Source organism: Barbus barbus, assembly GCF_936440315.1.
Source record: "Barbus barbus genome assembly, chromosome: 13".
Taxonomy (NCBI): domain Eukaryota; kingdom Metazoa; phylum Chordata; class Actinopteri; order Cypriniformes; family Cyprinidae; genus Barbus; species Barbus barbus.
In genome coordinates this window covers 21,840,944-21,863,583 of record NC_136741.1, presented here as the reverse complement: position 1 = coordinate 21,863,583, position 22,640 = coordinate 21,840,944, and the positions used below count along the sequence as shown (strand labels likewise).

General features: G+C 34.9%; 1 protein-coding gene across 1 annotated transcript in view; it reads left to right on the top strand.

The window, feature by feature from the left end:
• The window catches only part of LOC306879623 (gamma-aminobutyric acid receptor subunit gamma-3-like), a gene marked incomplete at both ends in the record, with an annotated part of 126,322 nt that overhangs the window by 33,629 nt on the left and 70,053 nt on the right, over nucleotides 1-22,640 (top strand). The gene's annotated exons all lie outside the window — the stretch shown is intronic.

Here is a 22,640-nt window from a genome sequence, read left to right as displayed (position 1 = left end):
ACTCACCCTTATGTCATTCTGAACATATTCATATTTTATTTTATTTTATTTTATTTTTCTGTGGAACACAAACACAATTTTTCAAGAATCTTAATGCCACTACTATCCATAAAACAGCATAAATAATTTGAGAATTTTCATTTGGGGGTGAACTTTTATTCCTTTAGTGTCACCTTTTCTCTATTTCTGTCACTCTCACCTTCTCTCATTCAACAGTTATAGTTTAGTCCCATAGGTGACAGATGGCTGTAGGTTTGAGTTGAAAGCAGGGCCACTAGCTATCCCTCTGAGATGTGAGTCCAATGCTTAAGCTTCATCTCCCCTGAGGCACAGAAAAGCTTCAGGGGATAGACAGAGGAAGAAAAGACTCAGACTTAAAATGAGACATAGGAAGCGGCAGAGGAAAAGAATATCTATGTTTTTTTGCACAGTAGTTGGCACTTGATATAATAGTTCATCAAAAAAAAATTAATCGCCTTTATCTACTGTACTAATAAAAATTAAATAAAGCCGCAGCTTGTTCCATTTTTATGTGCACTTCAATAGAAATCATATGTAAATGTGGACGACGGCGACAGATCACTTCAAATGGATGTTAAATTCCTCTGGAGCTCACTTCTGTCTTTGGTTCCCAATACATCAGATTCATCCTTGAAAATCAGTGTGTGTATTCACTTCCAATTATTATGGCCCAGGGCTCTGAGAATGCGAGAGAATTGTTGGATAATGAGTAGCGGCCAAACAACCACCTGAAGAAAAAGCAGCAATCGATCGATATGTCGCCTAACAGTGTGTTGAGGCTGTTTTAAAGCCTTAAGGGAGATGTTTTTACAATTCACAGCAGACAATAATATTCAAGAGTGCTAAAAAGTTTTCAAGGTCTAAACGTTAAGTTAGGAACGTTGGAATTCTTTTTAGACTGGCATCTGAATGAAACCTGAAAGGTCATGACCTCCGCGATGAACACAATCATGCATATTCACGAAGTAACGAAGTAACAAAAATGTTTCATTTCTCAGAAGAATTTGGCGTTCGCAATAGCACGAATGGAAGTCAGTTAACATGAAATATCTTCCTATCTTTTAATTTTGGTTTATTTCATGGGCTTTATGAGTTGTCAGAATGCAAAGTGTGAGAAACATTTAAATATGCTTACATTAATGTATTATCTCTTGCTCTGTGACACCGTGTCTCTGCATCTCCCAATATCTCATTTATTGTCCATGACAATTTCATTTTCTTGAAATGCCGCACATACAATAACATTGTCTGGCAGGTTATTTGCACATCTGTGATAGGACCGGCTCAGCCAACAAAGCAAATAGCATTTTTTATTTTCTGCAGCTGGCCTTTACACCATCCACCTTAGTAAATAAAAACTGTTTTACACACCCAAAAGAGGAAATTTCTTAAATATATACTAAAGTAGTATATATTGTTGCCTATATTTGTCATATAATAGTTGTAGTGGAGATCTTATAATGTTCAGGACTCAATAACTCCCTCCTCAAGGCACCTGTTCTCCCATCATGGTCCGATCCTGCTGTTTGTGCTTTCCTTTGTTTGGCCACTGCTGTATTACATATGTGGAAACTCTAGAAAATTAATAAACACCTACGCAGAAGCCACAGCAGTGATTCCAGTGGGAGGGTTTTTGGCTGTGAAACTCAATCACTAAATGCACTTATAGAGCATCATCATGCCGCATGGGTCGCCTCTGACGTACAGGGACATAGCAACCATTGTAACCTTTCCACAGCGGTGTTTTGAATTTTGGGGGAAAATAGTTATTATATTTTAAGAGTGACAAAAAAAAAAATGTAGTCAGCCACATAAAACAATCGATTAAAGACCAAGCAGGAGTCTCTGCCAACAGATCGCACTTGAAGTTGCTCAAACAAGTAAGGAATAATCCTGGTAACACTTTACAATAAGGTTAACATCAACTAACTATGCACCAGTTCTTCTAAAGCATTTATTAATCTTAGTTGATGTTAATCTCAGTATTTACTAATACATTTTTTAGACCAAACGTTATATGTTAACATTAGTTTAATGCAATGTGCATTAAAATTAACATGAACAATTTTATGTACTAACATTAAAAGGTTAATAGATTAATACATAATGTAAAAAAAAAATGTATTGTTCATGATAGTTACTTGATTAACTAAGGTTAAAAAATGAAGCTTTATACGAGTGGTGCCCATTTACCTGCCATTCAGCAAATAATTTCCTCTGCTTTAAAATCATGATGTAAAAATTTTATTAATTTCATTAATGAATATGTAAATTATATTTGATATAATTTAAATATCCATCACCATGTAACTATAATTTAGTTGTATTATCTATTAATCAAAGAGTATTACAGATACACATTAGGATATTTTTATCTATGACACTTGGTCCTTAGTATCTATACGATGCAGCACACTCTTCAACTTGTAATTGATTTTGTGTACTCTGCTTTACTTATCCCTGTAATTATCTTTGGTAATTATCTTACCAAATTATGCCATAAGTCAAACATATTAAGGTTCTGCAATATATAAATATATTGTGGAAACTTAAATTCCTGTAGAGCTGCTTTGCAACGATTTGTATCGTAAAAAGCGTTATACAAATAAACTTGAATTGAATTGAATCTTTAATGGCATACATCATTTGTGTACATTAATAAATGCAAAACCATTATCAGCTAACTACCAAACCATCTTTACATGTAATGGACAGGAAATACTGTGTGTAATTTACCTGCAATTAAATCAAACCATTATTATTCAAGTTCACACTGTGATGGTGGATTAGCAAAATAGAGCTTAATCATTGTTATGCACAGGATGTGCCAAAACCATTGTCAACCAGGGACAAACTCCCTCTCGTTATCGCTTGTTTGTGGCACCAGAATTCCTGCTGGGCTGCTCAATAATTATGGTGGCTAGCACATTTAATATGGCATTGATTGTTTTCTTAAAAGAGGTCTTTATTTGTGTTTTGGTTATTCTGAATCTGATCAAGTGAATAAACATTCATTCAAGTAAGCAAATGTATAGACTTCTGTGGAAAGAGCTTGCAAAGGTAGAGATGTGATCCTCTCAGTGCTTCATCCTCCTTCACCATACACCACCACTCCAGTATCACAACATTTACACAATAATTTAAAGGCCTAGGAGAAAATTGCGGATAGACAGGGTAAATGTCCCCCAACACAGCAGGTTGCTTTAGCTGCACCTAATTCTCCATGTGCCATTTAAAATCCCGTGGATTATAGGTAACAATTATATGAAAGAATGTGGGGATTAGTCAGTGCGGCAGATCATCACATCACAAAACGCAGTTAATACCCTCCAGAGATAGGCAAAAGTCCTGTCGCTCTGGGCTCGGATCCTTGATTGCTCTCAGACCTTGGTTCTTTTAACTGCATATTGATCTCATCCTCAGCTTGCTTTTCCTTCCTGCTCACCTGTTACGGATTGCAATCATTTCCCGGGGAGAGACAATTTTCTTTTTTTTTGCCAAACTGTGTTGATTTTGATTGATTATGGTTGCCTTAGATGTTTATGCCCACCTGCTGGATATCTAACTTTAGAGATGGTGTTGGATCAATAAGCTGTGGTATCTTTGAGTTGGATTGGCTCAACACCAAACTGAATGGATGTGATAGCTTTGCATAATGGGAACAATTACTGGATCACTTTAAAGGGATAGTTTACACAAATATGAACATTTTATCATTATTTACTCATCCTTATATATACATATATATACATATATATATATATATATATATATATACATATACTGTATATATATATATATATATACATACATACATACATATATATATATATATATATATATACATACACATATAAAAATACAATATATATATATATATATATATATATATATATATAATGCATTCAATTTTAATCGTAGAAACAGGCTTTCATGTAAATTGTATTACATTGTAAACAGAAACTTTACTTTCTGAACTGCTGTTGGTTTCATTCTGATACTGAAATTCTGATTTTTTTTATACCACTATACCGTGAAACCCTACCTGTGGGAGAGATATTGAAATCCCAGCAGTTCATCAGTCTGCTGCCATTACAAAACTGGCAGCGATTCTGTCTTCTGAATTCAAACTTATCAAGACCTGTCAAATCGGTATGTATCAGTCAGTGGTGTTTACATATTCGGTCTATATTTTGAAAACACATACACTGAGGTGCATATACGTCTAAATCAAATTTTCACTTGGTTCGGTTGCACTGATAAGGCCGGGGAGAGCTCATTTCATGATGAAACTTGGCTGCTCAGAATGAATGGCACATTTTACACTGCAGCTCATGTGCTTGATTTTCTAATGCTTAGAAAAGAAATATTTTATATTTTGGTTTAAATGTGCTGCTTCAGTTGCTCTGAGTGTTGATCAACTCTATGTTTGTGAGACATACTGTGATCAATCTGAGACATACTGTGTGTGGAAAGGCTATCAATAACAGAGTTCATGCAGAGGATATTCACAAGGGTTCAAGATTGGCTGGTTAGCATGACCCAGTTTGCCCCTGCTGGTAGATGTTGTTACTGCAGTATCTGGACCCAAAAAGCAACTTTTTCTATTAATAGCAATTCGAAAGTTCTCTCTCTATATTTATTATTATTATTATTATTATTTGCAAGCAATATGCCTAAATAATAAATAATTGAAAATGTACATAGTACACTGAAAAAATATTTAAGCCAAAATTTAAGAATTGTATATTTGAAATACATAAAATGTCCACTGATTTGGATTTCACAGTGTTTATAATATATACAATACGTTTATGAATTTAATGAGTAATAATTTTAATAAAAAATTTAAAATTATTAATATTTGTCGATCATACATGAAACGGGTAAGAAAAAGATAAGACTATATGCATATTTAATCATATATATAATATAATTATAAAAATTGGTTCGAATAAGCATAACTTTAAGCATAATTTTATTTATTCAGTTAAAAATGATGAATACACAGCTAAAATATCACCAGCTTTGGAACAAGCAATATTTAGTAATTAGATAAAATATATAGGCTAAGATTAAAACAAATTGGATTTATTAATGGTAAATATATAAACCTTTTTATTGTGGATTTTTTGAGTGTAACTACATCATTTGGATCACAAAACAAGCTGTTAAAAAATGTGACTATTCAGATTTTTTATCATTTTTAATGAGCAAAAGTATGATTATTTGAGCAAAAGTATGACTATTTACAAAGTATGAATATGGGGAAAATATGGCTAGCTGTCGAACAAGCGATATTTAGTCAGTAATTAGTTCAAATGTGTGAAATTAAAACAAATTAGGCGAATTGACTATATTTATATGAACCTTGTTATTGTGTATTTATAAAAAAAAAAAACATACAGCATTCTGCTGTATTTCGCGTCACTAGTGAAGGACATTCAAATTTCAGATGGGAAGAGTTTCTCCCTGAGGCTGGAGTGGAGGATTACTAAGGAGGTATTGAATAAGGAAAGCAGCTGTCAGCCAACATCTGCTTGTCAATTTGAAGTCAGCGGTCACTCCATTCACTGAGCGATTCAAGCTTGGCGTTGGCCAGTGACTGCCCGAGGGTGTTCAGGCTTATTGGAAGGGTAAGAAATGGCCAGTGTGAGATGATCAAATTATTCAGAGGGCTTCTGTTAAGAGGCGATGTGTGAATATGTGAACGGTAGGGTTGAACAGGAGGCTTGAATAGATTTGCACCGAAAATAACAGTGTGGTTTGCTTACGGTGTGATATGATGCTGTAATGGTGCTTCAGAAATATGAATGCTCCTAATAACTGACCATGATTATCAAAGCGCATTGAGTGCTGCTTGATTTTTGTCCACATGAGAAATCAGCTTTGCTCATCAATCTAATTGTGTGAAGCTGAAATAGCCAACTTCATAGTATTCACTGTTGAAGACGGATCTCAAGCGCCATATAATTTGATTTTAATGGCTCTATAGAACATGAGTCAGCTAGCAGCCAGACGCTGAATAGGGCTGATAAATTAGCATTAATCATCCCTGTTCCTTGTCCCTTGTGTCCCTAAACCACAGTTGATGGTATAATTGTAATTAATGGAGTTTTAAGATCTACTTTAAAATGTGAGATCACTCTACTTATCATGTTGATATGTTACTTGCCGCACAGCTAAAAGCGATGACAGCATGATGCAGTTGATGTGAAAATGGCCCTGCATTAGCTAAGCTGATGTGTCGAGCTAATGTCAAGCCCCGCGATGAAAATCTATGATCCCGTGTGAAAGCTGAGGTATGATTGAAAGCATCAAACTAAGCGTCATCCTTTAGCTTCCCCTGTCGGTGGCCTATGGTTTAAAGAGTCAGACAGGTATGTGCTCTCAGACAAAAGACAGATGTCATCGTAGTCTGTCAAGGGGAGACGTGATTTTCCAATGGATAAAAGCTGTCTTTACAGTGATATGTGACTCTGAACCACAAAACCAGTCATAAGGGTCAATTTTGTTTTATTGAGATTTATACATTATCTGAAAGCTGAATAAATGAGCTTTCCATTGATATATGGTTGACAAAAAGACAATTTTTTTAATCATTGTCTTTCTGGTTCTTGATTTTTTATTTCAGTTTATGGATTTGTATTTAATTTTTGTGCTTAATGTTTATTATTTAAATTTTTGATGATCTATTCCTATAAAAAAAAACAAAAAACAAAAAAAAAAAATATATATATATATATATATATATATATATATATATACATACATATATATGTGTGTGTGTGTGTGTGTGTTACACTTTAATTTCTGAAATCTTTTCTCTGTGGTTCTTAATTTTTTTATTTTCATTTATGCATTTTTTTATTTATTTTTGTGGTTCTTAATTTTTATATTTTATTTATTTTACATTTTTATTTAAATTTTTGGATGAAATACTTCAAAATCTTTTGACTTTGTGGTTCTTAATTTATATTTGTTCTTATTTGTTTATATGATTATATGTCTTATATGTTCTTATATATGTTCTTACACTTTATTTAAAGTTTTGGATAAACTTGTCTATTTAAAATATTTTTTCTGGTAGATAAAAGGAACAACATTTATTCAAAATGGAAATCTTTTCTAACAATACAAGTCTTTACGGTCACTTTTTATCTAACCCAGGCTCATGAAAATACGTGCCTCTATATACATTTCTGCAACACAGTAATTACGTACCTTACTTCACATTTCACAGCAGTTTCAAAGTGAAATGTCCAAAGAGTGGTGCTAAAACACACGTTCAATACGTGACCGTGGCATGTTTTTAATATGTTGGAACAGGCATGTATTGCTGCGTTTTTATTATGCTGCCTGTGGTATGTATTGTGGCTGTTCAGAATTCAAATATCCGGGGAGTGTCACTAAAAGTTAATACTCTATTGTGTTGGAAATATCCCCTACACCAAACCCAATCCTAAACCTACCCGATAGTATTAACAAATGCAAAAGGGACATACAAAATGCATTTGTTGATGCTGCTTTGTATCTTATCTTCCTTACACGGATTTGATTTGTTTTCGAACTGCAGTTTCACGGGGTTCATACTGGAGCTCTTCATCACTCAAGTCCTACGCCGTATCACGTGATCTACCAAGCAAACCTACTGAATATGAAAACTCATGCATATGAAGCTATATATGTGACAACAACGTTCAAAAGTAACAGTTTACATATTGCGCAGGATTGTTAAAATTGTTTTGAAATCATAACATAATTTTCTGCAAGTAATCGTATGAAAATTAGGCTTTACTAATCAAAACTCTGTACATGTAAATCATACTTTATGTGAAAAGGAATAAAAGTTGTCAGAGTTTACTGCCTCTAGTGATAATTTCAACTGGAAACTGCAGTGATTCAAACATATACAGTAGGTAAGTTTTTTTCAGTTTTGCAGAAATGTATATAGAGGCACTTATTTCTAATGAGCCTGTAAAGCCCGAGACACACTGCACGATTTTAGCAATCCTTTAAGATCATTTCATGTCACACTGCATGACATAAATCTAATAAACTTGGCTACGACATGTGTAGACTGTACGATGATGACACCTATTGGCTCGTAGGCTACGATGCACGTTACTATAGAAGGATAAGAAGTCATCAGTATGCGCTATTCATAAGCAAAAAGAGCAAGATAAATCACACTTTAGAAGTTGTAGTTTTTATGTGTCCTGAAAAAAAAGTGAAAGCAGTGAAAAAGGAAGGCATAAGAGCTTGAGGTAAGCAGTTTTATGTTTTAGTGACATGTCGCGTTGATTTTATGTTGCATTTTTATTGGTTGGTCAGTAAACGTGGATCGTAGCAGTAAACACACTGTGTGATGATCATGCTTTATTTTTGACACTGTTAGAAAATGATCGTAGGCTATCTCTGGCCGCAAGACCGTGAAAACAGCCGTCTTTGCACCTCTCTCACTGTATGAAACAGGACCACCGATTAGGAGCCACGATCACAGAAATCGCCACAATTGTTTCACCATGCGAATCTTTTGTCTGCGACAGCTGAAAATCATGCAGTGTGTTTCAGGCTTTATGGGGGTGCTTTGCTCAGATCAAGCGCACGACACAGAGGAGATACAATATATCCACAGAAAAACAGGAAATCCAGGGAAAGTTCAAAACAGCAAAGCAAACATATCCAACAATAATAACCAGCAACTCAGAGAACTTAATGGGGAGTATTTATACAAACGCAAGAGCGGGACTTAACCTAACTGAACACAGGTGAACAGAATGAGATAAATCAAGGGAACATTTGAAACTAGGTCAAAGGAACAAAACAAGGCAGGAGAACAGAAACAGGGAAAAACACAACTAAAAGTCCATAACTGTAACAGAGCCTATAGGTTGTTTTTAATCAACATCCTTGCTGAATAAATGATTGATTTCTTAAAAAAATAAAACAGTTAAAAAATGTTAAGCAGCAAAAACAATTTTGAATGAATGAATGAATGCTTGATGCATTTATATGAATGAATGAATGAATGATGCAAAAATAGATTTAAACATTGATAATAAATCAGCATATTACAATGATTTCTGAAGGATCATGTGACACTGAAGACTGGAATAATGGCTGATGAAAATTAAGCTTTGCATCACAGGAATAAATTAGATTTTAAAGTATATTAAAATATAAAAATTATGTTTTAAATAATATTTCACAATGGCCTTGATGTCCATAAGAGGCTTCTTTCAAAAACATAAAAAATCTTACTGATCCCAAACTTTTGAACGACAGTTTATTTATGTATTTGTTTGTTTGTTTTTTAGGACTTGTTTGTTTTAACAAACTAGTCCTTTCACAACTTTGCCTTTGTGGTTCTTTTTTTATTATTATTATACAGATTTGTATCATACCTAATCATTAGTCCTTTACAGAGTTGGGTAAAACACTTTTCCTGGTAATGCAGTAAAGTAATGAGTTACATTTTAAATTTATGTAATTTGATTACAGTTACTTATGTTAATAAAAGTACGTTACTTAAGTTACAAATGCAGTGTTAAAAAATTTATAAAGTTAAAAATCATGTTTTGCACGTCAGTATGCCCTTTAATAAATCACCGGAGAATGCCAGCTAAACTGAGAGTCATACAACATTTAGATGCCTGTCATATTTCAAAATGTTGCACTCAACATATTTTAATCTAGCATTATAGTTTGGGAAAAGTTCAACAAGTGAATGTGTAAAAGTTTATGTCACAAGAACACTAATAAAGTAAAGAATAAATGACTCATCAGAATGAGATAATCATTTGGATTAAACCGCATCGGCATCACAATTCAAGGCTTATTCCTCACAGTGCATCTTCTTCCAAAAACGAAAAAAAGCCGAGATGAACTTGAACCTTTCTACAGAGGTGACATGAGCATTTACATGTTCGCACGTCTCAAGCCTGGTTTTGCATGGATGATTATCTTATAGCACGAGCTGTGCGTGGGCATGATCACATTATAGCTGAGCTCAGACAGGAAAGACTGTACCTCGCGTTGGTTTCGTACAGATTATTTTATCAGAGAATATTTGTTTTCGACATGACTTATTTAATTTAATAATAGACACTTCAAGCTTTCTTTAGATATACTATATTTCTCATGTCATTTTCGTTCATTCTAGTGACTCGTTTCAGGAAGATATTCACGGAGACTGAGAATGCAGAAAGCGCAACTTATTTGTTTTCTTTATTTTACAAAACCAAAAAAGAAGAAGAAAAGTTTTGTTGATATTGGAAGTGAATCAGGGTATACAAATAATAGGCCTACTTATTTTTTCAGTCAATATGAAATTAATGAAAGAACTATGAGTTTCTCTGTGTTGTGTATTTTTATCTTGAAAAGTAAAGTAAACTTGAAAGTAACTTGATGTAAAGTAAAGTAATTAGTAATCTGATTACTTTTTAAATACAGTAACCAGTAATGTAATCAAATTACAATTTTAAAGAAGTAATCAGTAATTTGTAGTGGATTCAATTTTTTTTTTACTTTCCCAACACTGGTCCTTTAGTTGTTTTGCCATATATTCTAATACACTCCATAAATAGTCCTTTTTAATGGCCATCCAGCACCTTCAAAAGATCCTCACTAGTCTCTTGCAGCGGGGTAGGAGGGGACATTTTTTAATGGAACAAACTCTTCCTATCTGCATACACGTCTCTAGCTGTATGAGCTCAGCCACAAGCTTTCTCTTGACATTAGATAAGAGGCTGAAATCTGTCTCTGGCACATCTGAAGAGAATTGCCAGTAATGCGTGCTAGGAAATCACAAGGGCCCTGCATATAACATTGTCTGGATTTTGAATTCTCTTGATCCCAAGTTCAGGCAAATAAAAATAGCTGTTCTCTCTCCACTAAAATGCTTTTGATGTCACAAAATATGTCTCCTGTGAATGTCTTTATAACATGACACCTCAGTAGCAAAGAAAATGAAGATGCAGTGATATACTTTCTGCTGAAGCTTGTACAAAAAAGGGTAAAATTAACTTAGCATCGAATCGATTGTCCTCCTATGCACGTCTTTGTTATGACCTTCTTTGATAACAAAGATTCAGTCAGTTATGTGGCCAAGATAACTTGTGCCGAAAGTCATTTAAAAGGCAGCAAATTCTGGAGCTTTGACAGCAGGTTGGAGTCTCTTTTCTCTGATAGACCACTTTGTATTCACTTTTTCTCTGGCATTTTTCAGGTAAACAGTGTGAGTATAAGGTGTTATGACTGAGCAAATCACATAGACAATGAGTTTCACCTCATTAACAGGGCATGGCTTGAAAAGGCCCACTTCAACGTGGCGGTACCGGGCGTGGCTATTTTTAAACGTCTAGGTCAGTCTGTGTCCTAGGCAACCATGTGTAGCTAAGAAAATCCTTCACTGTGGTACCCATCGATAGCAACATGCTGGCAAGCCAGTCTCTCCCATACAAACACTCTAGTACAGTTGGTTCTCTTTAGTGCAGCCACCTACTTGCTTTCAGTGAGGTATTTAAAAGTAAGGAGGTGATATGAACAACGTTTATAGAGGTTTGCAGACATTACTGCAGGTTAGGTTGAGTTCCATGTGTGATTGAAACCAGTTTCAGACTTGATTTAATGCCCATTTAGCTTAAACAGTTTACCCAAAAATAGAAATTGTCATAATTTACCTACCCTGTAATATCATTCCAAAACCTTATACAAAAAAACAAACACATTTTGCTAAACTACTGGTAACTACTGATATACTGGTAACACTTTACAATAAGTTAACTTGTTAAAGGAATAGTTGACCCAAAAATAAAGTTTGCAGAAAATTTACAAGATGTAGATGAGATTGTTTCTTCAGATTTGGAGAATTAGCATTACATCATTTGTTTACACTGTTGATCCTTTGTAGTGAATGGGTGCTGTCAGAATATCAAAAAGCTGATAAAAACATGACAATAAGTAATCCAAAATTAATTGACACAACTCCAGTCCATCAATTAACATCAGTTTGGACTGTTTTTTCCCATATAAACAGTGATGATCTGGGCACATTTTTTCCCTCATTCAGACGAGATTGCCTTTTCGCTGGAGAAAGCAATATAATGGATAGATAGAGGATTTGTATTGAAGCAACATTTTGAAGATAAAAACATTTTGATGGATTTGTTTATTACAAACACGCAGCTTTTTGTTTCACAAGATGTTAATTGATGGACTGGAGTTGGTTGGATTACTTGTGGACAATTGTGATGTTTTTATTAGCTGTTGGACTCTTATTCCGATATCCTTCACTGCAGAGGATCCATGGGTGAAAAAGGCTGACCTATCATGAGTTAACAGTACTAAAAGTAAACAGTTGTATATTTATCAATTAACGTTAACAAAGATTAATAAATATCTTAACTAATGTATTATCAATGTTAGTTAAAGGGTTAGTTCACCCAAAAATGAAAATTAGCCTGTGATTTACTCACCCTCGAGGCATCCTAGGTGTATATGGCTTTCTTCTTTCAGACGAATCCAATCTGAGTTATTTTAAAAAATGATCCTGGCTATTCCAAGTGTTATCATTGCAGTAGGTGGGTCTTTCTGTTCAACAGTCCAAAACATGTTAAATAAAGTGTGCGCATCCATAGTAAAAAAAAAAAAAAAGGATATTTTTCCTTACAAAAATGCATGGATTGGCTACAAGAGGCCTTTATACACTCTCTGGAGCCGTGTGAGGCGCGTTTTATTATGGATACGTGTGCTTTATTTGATGTGTTTTGGACTGTTGAACAAAAAAACCTGCCCACTGCAATGATAGAGTTTAGAAGAGCCAGGACAATTTTTTATATAACTCCGATTGGATTCATCTGAAAGAAGAAAGTCATATACTCCTAGGATGCCTCAAGGGTGAGTAATGCACAGGCTAATTTAAATTTTTGGGTGAACTAATCCTTTAACGTATAAACCAATGCTTGCTAATAGAACCTTATAATAATGTTGCCAGTATACTTTTACCCTGGCAGATCATGTTGCAGCTGCTTAGGACCAAAACTCTGATTTACATAGAAGATATAGCCTCTATCGCATTGCTTAATCTTATCGCGTCTGGTTCAAAACTGCTTGTCTGCTTCTAAAATCTAATTGGTAGATAGTAATGTAGTTCCAGGACCAGTAAGGACGTTGATCCAGGAACATGTCCTACTTAGGTAAGTTACGTTAAGCACATCTCCTTGGAACAGTGTGATGAGGTTATATTTGTATTTGAGCACACAAAAACAGCATTTTACACTTATCTCGTTGTTCAGATGTGTGTAAAAAAACATTAAACATTTACAAGCTAAAGTGGAATTAGTCAATGCATGATAAATATTTCAGGTTTTTCAAAACAACAGTCAGCCTGTTCCTCATCAGCGCCACTTTGATAATACACATTGACAGCATAGCACACATAAAAACACATTAAAATGGGTTTAATAGAGCCACATAAACTGTTAATGAGTTAAGCAGCCCGTAAATGTGCAATTCTGTCTCATGAGTGGTTATTTTCTTAATGAAAGCTTCAGAGAGAACATCATATTATCAACATTCCAGGTACTGCCATAATTAGCATAGGACTACATTAGTGCAATGCTAATTCTAAATGATCAGTGCAGAAACAGTTATTATTCTTGTCACATACAGGATTGCCAACGATTTTTAGGCAGGAAGTGGTTCCACAAATATTTCTGCCCATGGACATCATAGTACCAGAGAATGTAATGAGCAGAGTATCTCTGTTTCAGTGCCTTTCCAGGTTTGCCTTATATATGTGTGTGCTTTATATACAGTATATGCATAAGTGATCGAATGGACAGCTAAGAGTTTTATATTGTTATAAATTCCACTTCAAATAAATGCTGAAAAAGCTCAACTTAAAATTAATCACAGTTTTTGGTTGTTATTTGTATAACATATGGACAATCATGATTAATCACAACCAAAATAAATGTTTTTGTGTACTGTGTACACAAAAACATATTTATTATATACAAACCCGATTCCAAAAAAGTTGGGACACTGTACAAATTACGAATAAAAAAGGAATGCAATAATTTACAAATCTCATAAACTTATATTTTATTCACAATAGAATATAGATAACATATTAAATGTTGAAAGTGAGACATTTTGAAATGTCATGCCAAATATTGGCTCATTTTGGATTTCATGAGAGCTACACATTCCAAAAAGTTGGGACAGGTAGCAATAAGAGGCCGGAAAAGTTAAATGTACATATAAGGAACAGCTGGAGGACCAATTTGCAACTTATTAGGTCAATTGGCAACATGATTGGGTATAAAAAGAGCCTCTCAGAGTGGCAGTGTCTCTCAGAAGTCAAGATGGCAAGAGGATCACCAATTCCCCCAATGCTGCGGCGAAAAATAGTTGAGCAATATCAGAAAGGAGAAAAATTGCAAAGAGTTTGAAGTTATCATCATCTACAGTGCATAATATCATCCAAAGATTCAGAGAATCTGGAACAATCTCTGTGCGTAAGGGTCAAGGCCGGAAAACCATACTGGATGCCGTGATCTTCGGGCCCTTAGACGGCACTGCATCACATACAGGAATGCTATTGTAATGAAAATCACAACATGGGCTCAGGAATACTTCCAGAAAACATTGTCGGTGAACACAATCCACCGTGCCATTCGCCTATAGGTCAAAAAAGAAGCCATATCTAAACATGACCCAGAAGCGCAGGCGTTTTCTCTGGGCCAAGGCTTATTTAAAATGGACTGTGGCAAAGTGGAAAACTGTTCTGTGGTCAGACGAATCAAAATTTGAAGTTCTTTTTGGAAAATTGGGACGCCATGTCATCCGGACTAAAGAGGACAAGGACAACCCAAGTTGTTATCAGCGCTCGGTTCAGAAGCCTGCATCTCTGATGGTATGGGGTTGTATGAGTGCGTGTGGCATGGGCAGCTTACACATCTGGAAAGGCACCATCAATGCTGAAAGGTATATCCAAGTTCTAGAACAACATATCCAGACGTTGTCTCTTTCAGGGAAGACCTTGCATTTTCCAACATGACAATGCCAGACCACATACTGCATCAATTACAACATCATGGCTGCGTAGAAGGAGGATCCGGGTACTGAAATGGCCAGCCTGCAGTCCAGATCTTTCACCCATAGAAAACATTTGGCGCATCATAAAGAGGAAGATGCGACAAAGAAGACCTAAGACAGTTGAGCAACTAGAAGCCTGTATTAGACAAGAATGGGACAGCATTCCTATTCCTAAACTTGAGCAACTTGACTCCTCAGTCCCCAGACGTTTTCAGACTGTTATAAAAAGAAGAGGGGATGCCACACAGTGGTAAACATGGCCTTGTCCCAACTTTTTTGAGATGTTTTGATGCCATGAAATTTAAAATAAACTTATTTTTCCCTTAAAATGATACATTTTCTCAGTTTAAACATTTGATATGTCATCTATGTTGTATTCTGAATAAAATATTGAAATTTGAAACTTCCACATCATTGCATTCTGTTTTTATTCACAATTTGTACAGTGTCCCAACTTTTTTGGAATCGGGTTTGTATTTATATATACATATTTATTATATATAAATACACACCCATGCATGTACATATTTAAGATGTTATGTTTATATATGAAATATATTTATATATAATATAAATGATAAATTATATGAATATAAATACATACATGTAAATATTTTCAAAATATATACTGTATGTGTGTGTCTTTATATACATAATAAATATACACAAGTACACAGGTATATTATATAAACAAAAACTTTTATTTTGGATGAGAATAATCACGATTAATCGTTGCCCAGCACTAATTTACATATATGTTTACATTGCATTTTTTGGTTGTCTTCACCATTAATTTTCACAAAAAAAAAATATATATTTAATCATTGTCTTTTTGGCAATATTTCAAAAATTCCATTATGGAAATTCCATTATTATACACCATTGTTCCAAAAAGAAGCTGTTTTTTTCTCCCTCTCTTTCTATACACAAGGTTTTTGCTCCTTTTTATGTCATTTTTTCTATAATTGTTTTGCTTTTAGAATGAGTCACCCCCAAACTGTCACCACAGCGTTCTAGTCGTGCTGTGATAATCACAAGGTTCTGTGTGTAAGGAGGAGATGGAGGATAGCTAGGGACTAAAGCCCGATTTATATTTCTGCGTCGGACCTACGCCGTAGCATCTACGCCGTAAGCTGTGCATCAGTTTTCATTTATACTTCTGCGTCGTCGTCCAATCACGAAGTGCAGTACACATGCGGACCGCTAGTCTGCAGTGTCCACGGGCATGTTGCTTGTGTAACCTGCAGCATAGATATATAGACAAGTAGCCCCTCACTGCAGAACAAAGATCCAGGGGGCGGGGTTGGATCTACATCTAGGGGGTGGAGATTGGTAGTTTTAGGGGTGGGAATGGGTGGGTTTAGGGATCAGGGGGTGGAGACGGGTTAGGTTTAGGTAAATGTAAGGTGGGAGGAGTTGGATCTAGATCCAACCACACCCCCTGGATCCTTGTGTTCTGCAGTGAGGACCATCTCCATATAGGGGAGTATAAAATGCCCTCCAAAACGCAGTCAAGACGGATATAAATCCGATCGCTCAAACCACTTCAGGAGGTGGTCTGGGCCGCACTCTAGACGAAACTGGACAAGTGTAAATGCATCTGGTTGTTGAAACCACATATGTAAATTTTACTCCTCCCAAAATGATAAAATAATAAACGTGTGAGAGTGTGTTAAAGGCTATAGGACATTATAGTCAGATATGACTGCGCTAATGCAACACGCATTGCCGCGGACCAGTAGTTGAGCATCTCTTCAGCAAGCCGAGGCGCAAACTGCCACGAATGAAACTGAAAGTAAGACACAGATGCTCAACACAAAATCATCTTCATTAAAAGTAGTACGTCTGTGTTTTGCAGCGTTTTGGAGTCTGGGCTTTGGTAAAAAGGGTTTTGCTTTATCTTTAGAGAGAAACTGTGCAGAAACCTTGAGAACCTAAATAAAGATGCCATGACTGAGTTTTTAGGTTTGCACTGAAATGCATTACAGTGGACTCCATTGAGAAAACTGTAGATGCTGTATATATAATACTCATTTATAAAGTTTATAAAGTTTATAAATATTTACTCATTTAAAAATGTATACTCATTTATAAATATATATAATACTCATTAGAGTACTCATAAAGTCATTTAGAAAGCATATTGTTTCCAAAATAAAATGCTTAAACTGAGTATGTTCATTGCATGAGATGAACACATTGTAATTAATGATTTTTAAATTGGTTCTTTTTTGTATTTCGTTTTGTTTACAGACTTTTTAAGAGATGTTTTTCTTCTTTCCATGTTGCCAATAAAAAAATCACAAATAATCGTCAGTAGTTAAAGGTTTCTGACTGTTTTTAGAAAGCAGAATGATTAAATTAAGTGAATATGAATGTGAAAAAAAATTATATTTCATAAGAATATAAAATGCACTTTGTGTTCAAATTTATAAAATGTTCAGTTAGGTTTTTGTAGAGATTCTCTGAACCTTTCAGACAAGGGGATACAGAAGTCTTTTGTCCTGTTGCTGACAAAATGAAATGTATCTCTGAAAGGAAAATTGATTTAAGCAAAGTCAAAATATGTAAAGCATTTCAAATGTATAACTCACCAAGCATGTTCTCTTTGTTCAGAATCATTTGCCACGGGCTTCTAAAACCAAACTTATGAATTATTGTGAAGGGAACTGAAAAAGAAAGAAATTATCTCTGTCTGCGACTCATTTTCTGGTTAAATGGAATGCCAGCATGAGAACTCAGATTAACACGATTGTTTTTGTGCTTTGTCAGTGTCATGTGATGAACAGAAACAAGTCACTTAAAAGAACACAGTTATAACACATAAAAAGCACAATGAACATCAGTACATCTTGTGTGTTTGTTTCGCTCTTTTATTTTTATGTGTCATTCCTGAGACTGACATCTTCACAAGAGATTTTGAATTGCTTCAAACAAAAGATTTTTTTTTTTAGATAATATCGACATCCTACTCATTGTCTCACAAAGAAAAGGATCTTAATTTCCTTTGCCCCCAAAACATAGATGATTGCATATAAATACACCAACCACCATCTGCTTACACTATCATAATCATTATCGCTAGAAAATTGGATTTGCTCATGAGAATCCAGCTGAATGTCATGGGGTCAGTATATTTTAATCGTGAATAAATACTTCAGAACATTTTATGCTCAGTGAGGTGCTCTGCAAATAAGCTTTGAATGTCTTGTTCCATTCTGTTAAGCGCATAGAATATATATGCTATATATGCAGTAGTGTGTGTGCATATTTTCATTTTAAACAAAGCCACAGCAACACATGGTAGAGGTGCTTTGTTCTGGAATGAAATAACGTTTTTGAACCATTTAGTAAATGATTCAATGACTCACTGTAAAGGACAGTCGCTTGTTTCGTTTTTGAATGAACCAGTGTTTTGAATAATTTGTTCGAAAGAATGATTCAATGACTTAAGAAGCATTTGTTTATATCCTGAATGAATCATAAAGTCAATCACTTGTCGCCACCTACTGGTGAAATTATGTAATTTACAGAAAGAGTATAAAATATATAAGTTGTACATCTAAATTGATTAAAAACAGGCTAAATGCAACTATTATAACTATTTAAATGTTTAAAATTGCAGCTGCATGTCTTTAAGTTGAATAACTTGAAAATGTTCAGTTTTTAAAGACGAAGAAGGTTAATTGAAACACTGATGTGTTAGAAGGAAGTAAATATTGATTTTCTATGTGTTATACTTTACAGATAAAGACACAGCAGAAAAGCATACCACCTAACCTAATCCCAATGGTATGCAGTGCATTCATGCAGAACCTTTCCACATCTAAGATCATTTGGATCCTGACAGTAAGACCAGTAGAGAGTTGACCTTAGCAGTAATGTATGGCATAGTCCAGTGACCATTGTCTCCTCTTCTACCTCCAGAGGGTCAACTCTTTGATGTATTTATGCGGGATGGTTCACAACACCACAAGAGAACAGATTTTAGCTCTTACATAGAAATCATCTTTTGCTTTTGACACAACTGCTGGCTGAGAGGCTGAGAAGTGATTTGCTTTACTATTATGCCAGAAATCTAGCAGAGAAGTGCCGCTATTTATGGTCTCGAACTCTTTCCCAGGCCAGTGGCGCTGCTGTGTAGCGCTCCGGTGTATGCACACACTCATAGACAGAAAAAATTATTTTTGTTCTGTTTCTGTGTTGCTTACTAAAAAAAGATTTTCACCGTTATAGACCAGGAAGAACATAAATATATTTTTCGGTATTGAGGCATGTTGTCACTCTATACAAGGTAAGTGGTCAAAAAGATATTGAAGGTAAATATAAAAAAATTAATAAAAAAAACCAGCAAAATTGTAAAAGGTACGTACAGAAATCAAACTGTTAATTTGACAACCAGCTATCGTGATTTTAAAAAATTATCAATTTTGGAAAGAAAAAAAAATTGACAATCTTATCCGTTAAAAATGTGACAATTTCTAACTTAATATTATATTTCTTTATATTATAAATAGACTTTTAGCTGACAATGCCTTTGCATTATTTTATTGTTTACCCAACAGCTATAGAAATCAAAGGTTAATACTGTAACTTTAGTTTCGAGGAAAAATTCTAATTCAGGCTTCGAGCTAGCAAGAGAAAACATTTGTGCAATCAGACTACATACACATATTTTCACAGAGAGATCATTCAACAGGTCCTGGAGGGCAAACAGAAGTCATAGTTTTTCTTCTCCTTGCTTGCAGTAATGATTCAGAACATGATACGCTGAATTAAGCGCTTATCAGGAATCCATTACCAATAGCAAACTCTTCATTAAACATGCATTAATGGCTAATTGACCATGGCATTAGCATTTAAAACATGCTTATATCAGAAAAGTATGTCTAAATACTAATTAAAATCTTTCAGGGTGGATTATGAAATGCTCTTAGTAGAGAACTTTCCATAGAATACCAAACAATAACAAATAAAAGCTGTCAAAAGAGGGAAATATGTTTATTTACAAAATAATCAGCTGTCCAGATTATGCCATTTCGAAAAACAACATGAAACTGAGGTGAACTCAATAATTCAAAGCAAATAAAATCTGCACTGCATAGAACAAAATTCACAGGCCTTGTCAAAAATCCTTCTCATTATTAACCATGATAATTAGCTAATTAATGCTAGAAAAGTTGCTGCTGGAACCTCCCACACACGAGGAACACGCAGCAGGCATCCTTCATCCCCTGAGAAGCCAGTCTGTGGGAGGTACACCATTCCCAAACACCTTCCCTCTTTCAATGCCTAGAGTAAGAGGAGGAGAAGAGGAGGATGGGAAAGGCCTTCCACAAGATGATGAAAGGAGAACATGCCATTCTCAGTGTGTTAACCAGGAGCGATGTTGATCTCTCCTGACGTTAGCTAACCAGGGGTTCGGATCACATGCATTTGCTGCTCAAGAGCAACACCTACGCGCTCGGTGTGGGGAGGGTGGAGGTGTTGCTGAGGAGAGGGGAAGAACTGTTTCATCTGAGCATAAAGAGAAGGTACAATCTTGCATCAGCCATATAATTTATTTAGGTCTCAGTTTTATACAGAACAATCAGCCCACCTGATTCAGTAGTGATTTTTGTGTTTGTGATATATTGAGAAATATTTTTGGGATTGTAATATGTTGAGAAACGGTTCCTAAACTAGGATTGGTAGACAATAAAGTGGCGCTTATAAGTTTGTCCCAGTTGAAATATTAAAGATGAAGGTTGTTTAACAGCTACTGTATGGAATGCCTCAGCAATCATCCCTATACTTATAGGGAATAGTTCACCCAGAAATGAAAATTTGTACTCACAAACATGTACTCACACTCAGGCCTTCTAAATTGTATATCAGTTTGTTTCATCATTGAAACATATTTGGAGAAATTTAGCATTACTGTACATCACTTGCTCACTACTGGATCATCTGCAGTGAATGGGTGCCGTCAGAATGAGAGTTGAAACAGCTAATAAAAACATCACTATAATCCACAAGTAATCAACACAACTTCAGTGATGGATTTTTAATGTGAAAGGACAACAGGGGATGGACTTTTTCACTGGAAGAAGCGTTATCATAGGCTATTTTTGGCCAGAGGCGATGGTTAGACTTTAAAACGACTTGATGGATTTGTTTCTTTCAAGCATGAAGCTTTTCGCTTTACAAGACATTAATTGATGGACTGGAGTTGTGTGGATTATTATGTTTTTATCAGATGTTTGGACTCTTATTCTGACGGCACCCATTTATTGCAGAGGATATTAGTGCGCAAATTATGTAATTTCTCCAAATCTGTTCCAATGAAGAAACAAACTCATCTGCATCTAGTATGGCCCGCAGGGTAAGTACATTTTCAGAAAATTTTCTATTTTGTGTTAACTATTCTTTAATAAATTTGAAATTTCACGATGGTCTTTCATTAAACTTCAGTCAGACTTCTCACTGATAAACAGCTGGGCTTAAATTAATGTCACTGATTTCATCTCCATTGTGATAAATGCTGACACACTGCTCTTTCTCCATTTCCATGAATATCAGTGAATTTGCGAAGAAGCTTTAAGGAGCACATTAAGGGCAAGTATGAAAGCATCAGCCGAGCAAATCAGCCTCTTACATGTCTCATTCTTGCTTTTCCCTTCTGTCAGAGCATAATAGTGATTTTAATGCAATTATTCAAATAACAAGAGCTGAAACACTATCGGCACATTGGAGTGATGTGACCGCGCAGTGTACCTGAAGTCATAAAAGCTACATGACTGACTAATATGAGTTGAATTAGACATGGCATCATGACACTGTACCTGAGTAAGACGCTAAATAACTGGAGAAAAAAATCAGATGAGTCAGTAAAAATGCCCCGTTGAACATTTTGTTCTTACTACTCCATTTGAGCTTTTTGTGCGCTCATGGTTACAAACTACGGTCACTTTTAAAGGTATACTAATTGAAAATCTAGACACTTGACATGACACGCAGATATATATAATATATATAATATTCTTAATTTGTTAAAGATTTTTTATTTAATTTAAATATGACAATATATAATTGGAGTCTATTTAAAAGGAATACTTAAATTTGTATATTACCTTTTAAAACATAAAAAGAAAAGTCACCAATTACTGTGGCCTATGGGCTCAATCCATTTATGAATGGGCAATCTCTTGGGGATACGAATGCTAATCAGCACCCCAACAGGAAATAAACAGAGAACAGGACAACATTTTTAAGCCTGTAAGTTAGAACAACTTTTTTTTTTTTGCCTACCATTCTTAATTAAATGTGTAATGTTTATGCAGAACTACTTCCCTGTTCATGTATTTAGTTTTGCAGAGTGATGCTTCTTTAATAAGAATAAACAAAGTTTTTACATATTTGTGTGGAGATGCTTGCGGGAGTCTGTTGGAAACAATGTGTCAAAATAGATTAATACTTATTATAAACAGTTGCCTGCAGTGTGACTTGCTAAACTATATCCAAAACTTTAAACA